The sequence below is a fragment of the Chiloscyllium plagiosum genome, unplaced genomic scaffold (assembly GCF_037043375.1).
Source record: "Chiloscyllium plagiosum isolate Xiang-an unplaced genomic scaffold, Cpla_swu_hap1 HiC_scaffold_23, whole genome shotgun sequence".
In the NCBI taxonomy this organism is placed as follows: domain Eukaryota; kingdom Metazoa; phylum Chordata; class Chondrichthyes; order Orectolobiformes; family Hemiscylliidae; genus Chiloscyllium; species Chiloscyllium plagiosum.
The window spans coordinates 8,015,094-8,025,297 of NW_028270161.1; the positions used below are offsets into that span (position 1 = coordinate 8,015,094).

At 42.9% G+C, this 10,204-nt stretch overlaps 1 long non-coding RNA gene across 1 annotated transcript in view; it reads left to right on the forward strand.

The window, feature by feature from the left end:
• Window positions 1–9,778, forward strand: part of LOC148145806 (uncharacterized) — a 92,000-nt gene extending 82,222 nt beyond the window's left edge. Inside the window, exons 2-3 of the long non-coding RNA XR_015761201.1 lie at window positions 1,160–1,285; window positions 9,456–9,778. This is a non-coding gene — a long non-coding RNA (uncharacterized LOC148145806). The remainder of the gene's footprint in view (window positions 1–1,159; window positions 1,286–9,455) is intronic.
• Window positions 9,779–10,204: the final 426 nt, after the last annotated feature.

Here is a 10,204-nt window from a genome sequence, read left to right on the forward strand (position 1 = left end):
TCTCTGACTGAGCATTAGTGTCAATGTCCTCTCTTCTTATAATCCTGAGTATTGTTTCTGTTCAAATAATCATTGAGTTCCCCTCAAATGCCTCAATTGGAGCAAACTCCATCCTAATTCCAGTCAGTGCATTCCGCACCAGTACTAATTACTGTTTGAATTTTATTTCACATCACACTTTGCAAATTTCCTAATGGCTGTGCCCTCTCATTCTTGGTCACTTTGTGAAAGCAAATAGTTTTCCCTATCTACTTTGTCTAGTCACTCATGATTTTGAAAGTTGCAGTCAAATCATCTCTTAGTCTTTTCCTATCCAAGGAAAACAGTCTCAATATCTCTGATGAAGCAAAAGTGTTTTTATTTTGTTTTATTTTTATTTTTATTGCCCTCCATATTCTCAACATTGGCTACGATGCTGTCTCTCTCTCTCTCTCTCTCTCTCTCGTGTCTTGTAAGAACGTCCATAATGTCTGTCATCTCTGTGAGGAATTGTCTGTTTCCTTCCAGAAGCCATCTCCCCGGTCCTTGAGGGCGACACTATTGAGGCCCCAAAGGAAGCATCAGCAAGGCCGCTCCCTGTACTAGCCCTCCCAACCTCAGAGGAAATGTCAGGCTGAGGAAATCTGGGACCATAAGCTGGTGAGCATCTCACTGGGACAGCTGCACATCTGGCTTAGCAAGAAATGCCTCAAGCTGCTGGTACTCAGAGGACTGTTAGAGACAAGGCCCCTGCTCTGCCCAGGGGAACAGAGGACCCCCATGATATCAGCAATCAGGGGCCTGATCCATGTACACAGTGAGGACTGTGGGTGGTAATGGCCCTCAGTGCCCAGAAGACACAGTAGTGCAGCAAGGTCCATCTGCCTCCATGGTCAGGTCTGCCATGAAGAGACAGCGTACAGAACCCTTAGGGTCTGCAGGCAAAGAGACCTCAGCATAGCTGGGTCATTTAGACACAGACACCCCTTAGGGGTCAACCAACTCCACCTTCAGCAGGTCCCACTGTGGATCCAGAGACCATACTAAGGCATAGTGGGAAGGAGTGAAGGAAGATTGAAGGGACTATGGCTATTTATGGTGTTCACTGTACGTTATTTTGCACTTTTTTATAGATGTCACTGTTTTCACCTGACATCTGATCATTTGTCTTCCTGTGCAGCCCCAAATGTAATCATTTCAACATTAAGCACCACTTGACAGCCAGACATGATGTTGTCAGGATTGGAGGACTTTGGTGAGAGCCTCTTACACCACCTGGGAACAGAAAGAAGATGCTGCAGAGATGGTAATGAGTATTGCTGACAACAGTGTCCCTTGTTCTACACCATCCCTATCCTTTCCCTGCTCTCTGTGTCCATAAGTGTTTTGGTGTGAATGAAGTGGTCGATGATCTAGAGGGGATATACAACAAACAGAGGAAGCCAGTGCATTAAGATGGCCAGGGACTAGGGAGTTTCCTTCATGTCCAGCTTGTTTGGTGAATTGGTTAGAATAGAAAGCTGAAGACTAGTGAAGCAAGCTGTGCTCTTAGCAAGGTGCTTATCAGACAATAATCCCCCTTAACTGGCAACTCACTGACACTGGGCCAGAAACTTCTCACATCGCTTGTCAAAAACGGAAAAGATGGAGCGAGATGCTCCTGCCTTTACAATGCTCCTCCCTGAACTACATTTCCAATTCTACCAATCATCCTGGTGTAGCTCCTCATTCAGACCCCTAGAGGACTCTGTCTATAACCTAACTCACTCCTGTTTTCCATTTGATAGAGCTGCGCAGCTTGCAAGTAAAGCAAGGGAGGGCTTGTGGCACAGTGGTAGTGACCCTACCTCTGGGATAGGAGCATTGGTTTAAGTCTCCAGCTCCTCCAGAAGTTTGCAACTAACATTGCTGATCGGGAAGATGAAGGAACATATCTCATGCTGGTTGACACAATACAGAGTGGTCTATCAATTTTCCTGCATAAATAAGAACAAGCAAACACAGGTCATTATATAGGATCCTTACAGTGTGGAAGCAGGTCATTTGGCCCATCAAGTCCACACCAACGCTCTTAACCGCATCCCACCCCAGACTCACCACCCCCTGTCATCCTATCTCTGTAACCCTGCATTTCACATGGCCAATCCACTTAACCTGCATATCTTTGGACTTAGGGAGGAAACTCACGCAGACACAGGGAGAATGTGCAAACTCCACACAGGCAGTTACATGTGGTTGGAATTGAACCCCAGTACCCAGCGCTGTGAGGCAGTAGTGCCACCCAAATGAACAATACAATATCAATAATCATAGAGGGCTCAAAATAATCACAATACCAGAAAGAATGCTCAGCAGTAGAATACAACAAAAGGCAAGTGACTGAACTCAGAGACACCCAAGGGAAATCAGAAAATCCCAAGTTTATATATTTCAACCAAAAATCATCAACCTATCGAGTTCAGGAGACAATGTTTGGCAACTGCACTTGCGGATGAATTGAGTCAGTCTAGACACAACTGAAGAACACTAAGGTAAACACACAGCAGGGCATGTGGTGGCAAACACTGTCACAGGATATGAAAGATTGACTGTCTACATCAACATTATTGGTTGCCATGTGTGGCTTTAACTACCTAACTCAAAACAGTATAATTATCCACCAGAGAATTCTGCATAGGTGGCGTGTGTAATTCATGCCACAAAATATATATGTTGCAGAATCTGAAAAATCAATACATTTACTGAACACTAACTTCAATCCCCAATCATTTCATTAATGAATTAGCCACATGCAGTTTATTCAAAGCAACACAGATTCCCACTTATTTACTTTGAGCCTCAGCTAACTGTGACAACCGCTCAAGGTGATCCATCATATTTTTGATGTAATTGATCCTTGCATAAAGTAATTACTCTAATTAGGATTACATAATAAGTTCATTACAATATTGTGAACAGTCTACAGTGAGAATTCAAAACCCTCTTCCATTCTTCAGGCTACTAACATTCAGGAATATAGACACCCTTTCATTTTGATTGTAGTTTAGTTTAAAAGATATAGGTCATCAACAACTGGACTATTACAATTTATTCTAGGGAGACAAAGAACATTTAATCATCAGACATGTGATAGCCCCGGCCTGAAATATAAGCTAAGCGACTGAAAATGCATGCAGACAATTTCAGCTACAATTCTTCGATTAATGGGATGTCTGGTCAAATGAACAATAACAAAGAATCGTAAACAAGCTGTTAAAAAAAAATCAGGAGAAGAAGTGAGGCGCTGGAAAAGCACAGCCGGTCAGACAGCATCCGAGGAACGGGAGAGTTGATGTTTCGGGCAGGAGCCTCATGGAACAAGCCTAACACTCTTAGGCATTCAGGAATGACCATCTATTTTTGTGCAGGAGTCTAAAAACTATCCACTCTTGGCAAAATAAACTTTGTTTCAGGCCCCAATCCACCCTGTCATTGATTATCATAATTCCTACGTATTCGTGGTAGCACGATCTTACAAGACTACTAACCCAATACAAGGTACAGATCCTTTATCCATAGTTCCAAAATTCACAAAGCTCTGAAATCCGAAGGTTTTTTTTGTGAAGTTTTTTTCTCATAAACAAGGATGTTTGGCATGCAAACAGTTAACCCAAATTGACACCTACTGGATGTGTGTCACTCAGATTAGATTAGATTACTTACAGTGTGAAAACAGGCCCTTCGGCCCAACAAGTCCACACCGACCCGCCGAAGTGCAACCCATATCCCTAACCTGACACTACGGGCAATTTAGCATGGCCAATTCACCTGACCTGCACATCTTTGGATTGTGGGAGGAAACCGGAGCACCCGGAGGAAACCCACGCGGACGCGGGGAGAACGTGCAAACTCCACACAGGCAGTCACCTGAGCCGGGAATTGAACCCGGGTCTCTGGGCTGTGAGGCAGCAGTGCTAACCACTGTGCCACCGTGCCGCCCACCGTGCCGCCCAGATACGACATGAAGAGGCATGGCCCAGCACCAGCAGGTTTGGATTCTCTCTCAAGGCCTGTTTTACTTAATAAATCTGCTCCTCTGGTAAGACTTTTTACAATTTCACCATCGAACTGTCTCTTATTTGAAATTTGAAAAATTCCGAATTCCAAAAAACAGCTGGTTCCGACAATGTCAAATAAAGGATCGTCTACCTGTAGCAAGCACGTCAAGGATTTGAACAGGGCAGTTTTGTTTTGGTACTGAAACTGGTGTTTATAGGAAATAATTTGTTACAGATGACGGGTCAAGCCAGCCAATGACGGTAGATAGTTAATCCACCTTTTCAGGCACGTTTGGCACACCCCTGCAGCAGGTAGGACTTAGACCTAGGCCTCCTGACTCAAATACATGGACACTACCACAGTGTCACAACAGCCCTCCCAGTAATGATTGGAATAGTGATTTTAATCAAGCTGTTCAGGCATCCTGTGACTCTCCTCCAGGTCAGGTGGGACTTAACCCCAGATCTACTGGCCAAGAGCTAGGGACACTACCCACTGTATCACAAGAGTCTTCATGAGTGAGAGTCTAATTGTAATAATGAGTTGTTCTTGTCAGTCAATAGCTGGACGACAATGTTCAAATTTCAATTAATTCAAGAACCCACCCATTCTCTGCACAAGCTGCATAAAATCAAAAAACCTTCCCACCAGCATGGCACCGTATAAATGTTCGTAATTAAAAAAAAATGGATCTTTTTTGTGAAAATGGAAAGAACTGCAGATGTTGTAAATCAGAATCAAAAACAGAAACTGTCAGAAAAACTCAGCAGGTCTGGTAGGCATCTGTGGAGAGAAATCAGAATTAACACTTTGGGTCCAGTGACCCTTTCTGGATTCGAAACATTAACTCTGATTTCTCTCCACAGATGCTGCCAGTCCCGCTGAGCTTTTCCAGTAATTTCTATTTTTGTTCAGGTCTTTCTCATGTGTCAATTTTGATGGCCCTGAGGCAAGACATGTTGGAGCAGTTTTATTTTTTTCTATTCTCTCATGGGGTGTGGGAATTGTTACTAAGGTCACTTTTTGTTGCATATTCCAAACTGTGACTGAAATAATTTCAGAGAGAAATTGAAATTCACACCTTGGCCAGACAAGGGGAGGACAGTAAATTTCCATTTGTAAACCAAATGGATTTGTATAAAGTTAAGTTGTCATGGTTACTGTGGTGACTTTACATTCTGGATTTCTTTTCTTAGTTGAATTTGAATTCCACTGGGTATTATGGTCGGATTTGAATCCCTTTCCCCAGAGCCTGTGTCTCTGGTTTACTAGTCAAGTGACATTACCACTACCTCACCCTAATTTACAGTCAGTGATGTGAGCTCTCTCAAGCATAATGTGATGGAAAAGAACTGGAAATCACACAATGGCCTTAAAACGTGAAAGTAAGCAAGTCTGTTTTGATTATTTGGACAGTTGATATGTGACATACCTGATGAAGGGCTTATGCCCAAAACATCAATTCTCCTGCTCCTCGGATGCGGCCTGACCTGCTGTGTCTTTCCAACGACACACTTTTTGACTGAGGTGCAAATAAGATTGAAGTGATCCAAAGACATTCTTGGCACAAATCAGCCTGGAAAATACACAAGTGCCACATTTTTAATCAATGTTGTGGAATGGGAACCATGATGGCAAAAGAGAGAGGGAAGTCGACAGAGCTGTTCTATAAACTATGGAAATGACTGGTGTTAATTGACAAAAACAAGTAGCAGGTTCCCTCTGGCACTGACTAAGAGGTGACCGTCCACAGGATCAATAGTTTCTGATCCTTCACCATGGCAGTACCACAATGGAACAAGATACCAAATCAAATAACCATGGTCCCTTCACGTGAAACCTCCAAGTCATATCTTGTGATTATTTCCATTTAAAAATTTTCATTATCAAGACTACGACAGCAGCTCATGCCGGCCTTAGCAAGTACAGCTGGTACAGATGTTCACAGATTATTATCTTGCCAACACAGCCAACTCAGCCACATTAGGGAGATTTGAACAAACCTTAGATAAGCACATGGATGATTTTGGGATAGTGTAGGGGGGTGAGCTGAGAATAATTCACAGGTCGGCGCAATATCGAGGGCCGAAGGACCTGTTTTGCACTGTATTGTTCTATGTTCTATGTTCTAAACACAAACAGAAGAGTACTGGGGCAATGATAGGCTACAGAAAGCTAGTGAAATCTGCAATGAATACTGAGTATGCTTTGATAGGGATTGGGGTGTGGACTGGTTATATTTCTTGCTGGGGACAAGAGGGAAGGACAAGACAGGGTATATATTTGAACCTTGTCTTTTCTGTCAGCATTATTACTGATGGATTCTGTTAATCAATGCACTGTTTCAAACCTCAAAACAATTACTATTTAAAAAAAAAACGTCTGCAATTAAAAATTGATTGGATTGATGAAGTAACCCATCTGATTTACTCATAGCGTTTAAGAATTTGAAACCTATGTGGTTTAGTTTCAATGATTCATATTCATATCTGCCATCTGAAATGGCCTATTAGTTAAGAGTCCAGAAATGAGTCATTAGATGTGGATAAAAAAATGCCAGAATTGACAGAGTCATCTATACCCAGAGACTGAACAAGCCAATCTTTGAATTTATATAAATTCTGCTTTAAATAAATAAATTTATTGTATCCGTTGCTCCCGATGTGGTCTCCTCTACATTGGGGAGACTGGGTGCCTCCTAGCAGAGTGCTTTAGGGAACATCTCCGAGACACCCGCACCAATCAACCACACCGCCCCGTGGCCCAACATTTCGACTCCCCCTCCCACTCTGCTGAGGACATGGAGGTCCTGGGCCTCCTTCACTGCCGCTCCCTCACTACCAGACGCCTGGAGGAAGAACGCCTCATCTTCCACCTCGGAACACTTCAACCCCAGGGCATCAATGTGGACTTCAACAGTTTCCTCATTTCCCCTTTCCCCACCTCACCCTAGTTACAAATTTCCAGCTCAGCAATGTCCCCGTGACTTGTCCGGACTTGTCCTACTTGCCTATCTCCTTTTCCACCTATCCACTCCACCCTCTCCTCCCTGACCTATCACCTTCATCTCCTCCCCCACTCACCAATTGTACTCTATACTACTTTCTTCCCACCCCTACCCTCCTCTAGCTTATCTCTCCACGCTTCAGGCTCACTGCCTTTATTCCTGATGAAGGGCTTTTGCCCGAAACGTCGATTTCGCTGCTCCTTGGATGCTGCCTTAACTGCTGTGCACTCCCATTGACTTACACTCAATGCTCTCACCAATAAAGAAAAGCATACCAAATACCTTCTTCACTAGCCTATCCACCTGTGACTCTATGTTCAAGGAACTATGAACCTGCACTCCAAGGTCTCTGTGTTCAGCAACACTCATTAGGACCCTACCATTAAGTGTATAAGTCCTGGTCTGATTTGCTTTCCCAAAATGTAGCACCTCGCATTTATCTAAATTAAACTCCATCTACCACTCCTCAGCCCATTGGCCCATCTGATCAAGATCCCGTTGTAATCTGTGGTAACTTTCTTCACTGTCCACTGCACCTCCAATTTTGGTGCCATTTACAAACTTACTAACTATACTTCTTATGTTCATATCCAAATCATTTATATAAATCTACAATGACTTCAGCACTCCACTCTGTAGGTCTGATGAAAGGTCATAGACCTAAAATGTATGCTCTGTTTCTCTCCACAGATGTTGCCTGTAGCTCCAGTTTTCTCTGGTTTTATTTCTCCAAGCACTTGTTGAGTTAATCAGCTGCAGTGAGCCCATTGAAGACACACTGAGAATCTTCAATGCTTTTACACTGTTATATAGAGGGTTGATTGGGAACCAACTGCAGTAATTAAAAAGTGATTGGATTGATGAAATAGCCCATTTGAGTTATTCATAACTTTTAAGAATTAGAGGCCTGTCTGGTTCAGTCACAATGGCTCATATTCATATCTGCCTGTCTGAAATGACCTAACAGTTAAGGGTTCAGAACTTAGGCACCTACCATAGAATGAACCACCTACATGGTTATGTTTGTTTGGATGACAAACTATGAAAATATGTAGACAATAAGGTTAAAGTCCTGACTGTATGAATGGAACAAATAACAAAGCCGTTATAAATTCAGGCAGCATTAACGCAGTTTTAAATGCCTCAATTTTAAATTTCTCACAATTGTTATCAAACCCTATCACAATGGTTGTCCTTCCTTATTTCTGTAATCTCCCTCAATCCCAGAGCTCTGTGATATTCCTGATGGGAATATAATTGATGGATTGTTCCACCATTGTTGACCATGGTGTCTGCTACAAAAACATTAAGTCACACAATACTTAAACCTTTCCATCTCTCTGTGTTCAATTCTGATCAGCCTACTATAGGATGAATTGTTGTGAAACTTGAAAGGGTTTGGAAAAGATTTACAAGGACGTAGCCAGGGTTGGATGGTTTGAGCTATAGGGAGAAGCTAAGTAGGTTGGGGCTGTTTTCCTTGAAGTGTCAGAGACTGAGATGTGACCTTATTGAGATTTATAAAATCATGATAGACATGGATATAATGAAGAGCTAAAGTATTTTCCCTGGGGTGAGAGAGTTCAAAACTAGAGGACATAGGTTTTATATGTGGGTGAAAGTGAGGACAGCAGATGCTGGAGATCAGAGCTGAAAATGTGTTGCTGGAAAAGCACAGCACGTCAGGCAGCATCCAAGGAACAGGAGAATCGACGTTTCGGGCATAAGCCCTTCTTCAGGAATGAGGAAAGTGTGTCCAGCAGGCTAAGATAAAAGGTAAGGAGAAGGGACTTGGGGGAGGGGCGTTGGAAATGTGATAGGTGGAAGGAGGTCAAGGTGAGGGTGATAGGCCGGAGTGGGGGTGGGGGCGGAGAGGTGCTGCCTCACAGTGCCAGAGACCCAGGTTCAATTCTCGCCTCAGGCAACTGTCTGTGTGGAGTTTGCACATTCTCCCCGTATCTGCGTGGGTTTCCTCCGGGTGCTCCGGTTTCCTCCCACAATCCAAAGCTGTGCACGTTAGGTGAATTGGCCATACTAAATTCCCATAGTGTTAGATGTAGGGGAATGGGTCTGGGTGGATTGCTCTTCGGAGGGTTGGTGTGGACTTGTTGGGCCGAAGGGCCTGTTTCCACACTGTAAGTAATCTAATTGAGAGGGGAAAAATTTTAAATGGACCTAAGGGGCAACATTTTCACGCAGAGTGTGGTCCGTGTATGAAATGAGCTGCCAGAGGAGGTTGTAGAGGCTGGTTCAATTATATCATTTTAAAGGCATCTGAATGGGTATATGAATAGGAAGGGTTTGGAGGGATATGGGTCAAATGCTGCCAAGGGGGACTAGATTAGGTTGGGATATCTAGTCGGCATGGATATGTTGGACCAAAAGGTATGTATCCATGCTGTACATCTCTATGTCTCTATTCTACTTTAAGGTGATGTGGAGGTGCCAGTGCTGGACTGGAGTGGACAAAGTCAGAAGTCATAGAAGGAGCAGCGATCTGAATGTTTGTGATTTCAAATAAACCCTTTGGCTTATAACCTGGTGTTGTGTAACTCCTGACATTACTTTAAGATGCTCCTTCAAACTGATCTTTTGGCCCAGTAGGCCACCCTTCCTAATATCTACTTCTTTGGCTCAGTGTCAAATTTCGTCATTATGCTCCCATTACTGATGTCTTATTACACAATACATGCCATATAAATACACCACGTTGTTGTTGAATCATTCAAATAGAGGAGCTTCTTAATTGCCAAATTTGCATAAACTTGATTTGGAACAAGATCAGCTAACATTTTCATAAAAGTAGCAGACAGAAGATTTTCTTGGAAAGTCATTGATACATTTGTTGTGAAATGTATATCTCTCTCTTAATTTAACTTTTTATAAGTGTCAACATGATTTAACAGATGTTGGTTGAAATTTTTCACAGGTGCTTTTGAGATCTTTTCAAACACTGGGCCAAACATGACCGCAGCAATAAAATTAATGTATACTTTGGTTCTCAAGCTGTAATTTTTAGTCATTGTTAGTGAGGCTGAGAGGAACTGTTTGTCACCAGACTTAATTAATCTGCTCCTGGTCATGTAAAAACAGAGAGACAGAGTAAGAGTAACAATGCTGGGGTCAGGCTGACTGATTCCGACTGATGGTAAGAGCAGTTGGGCGGTCTTTGAAAACATA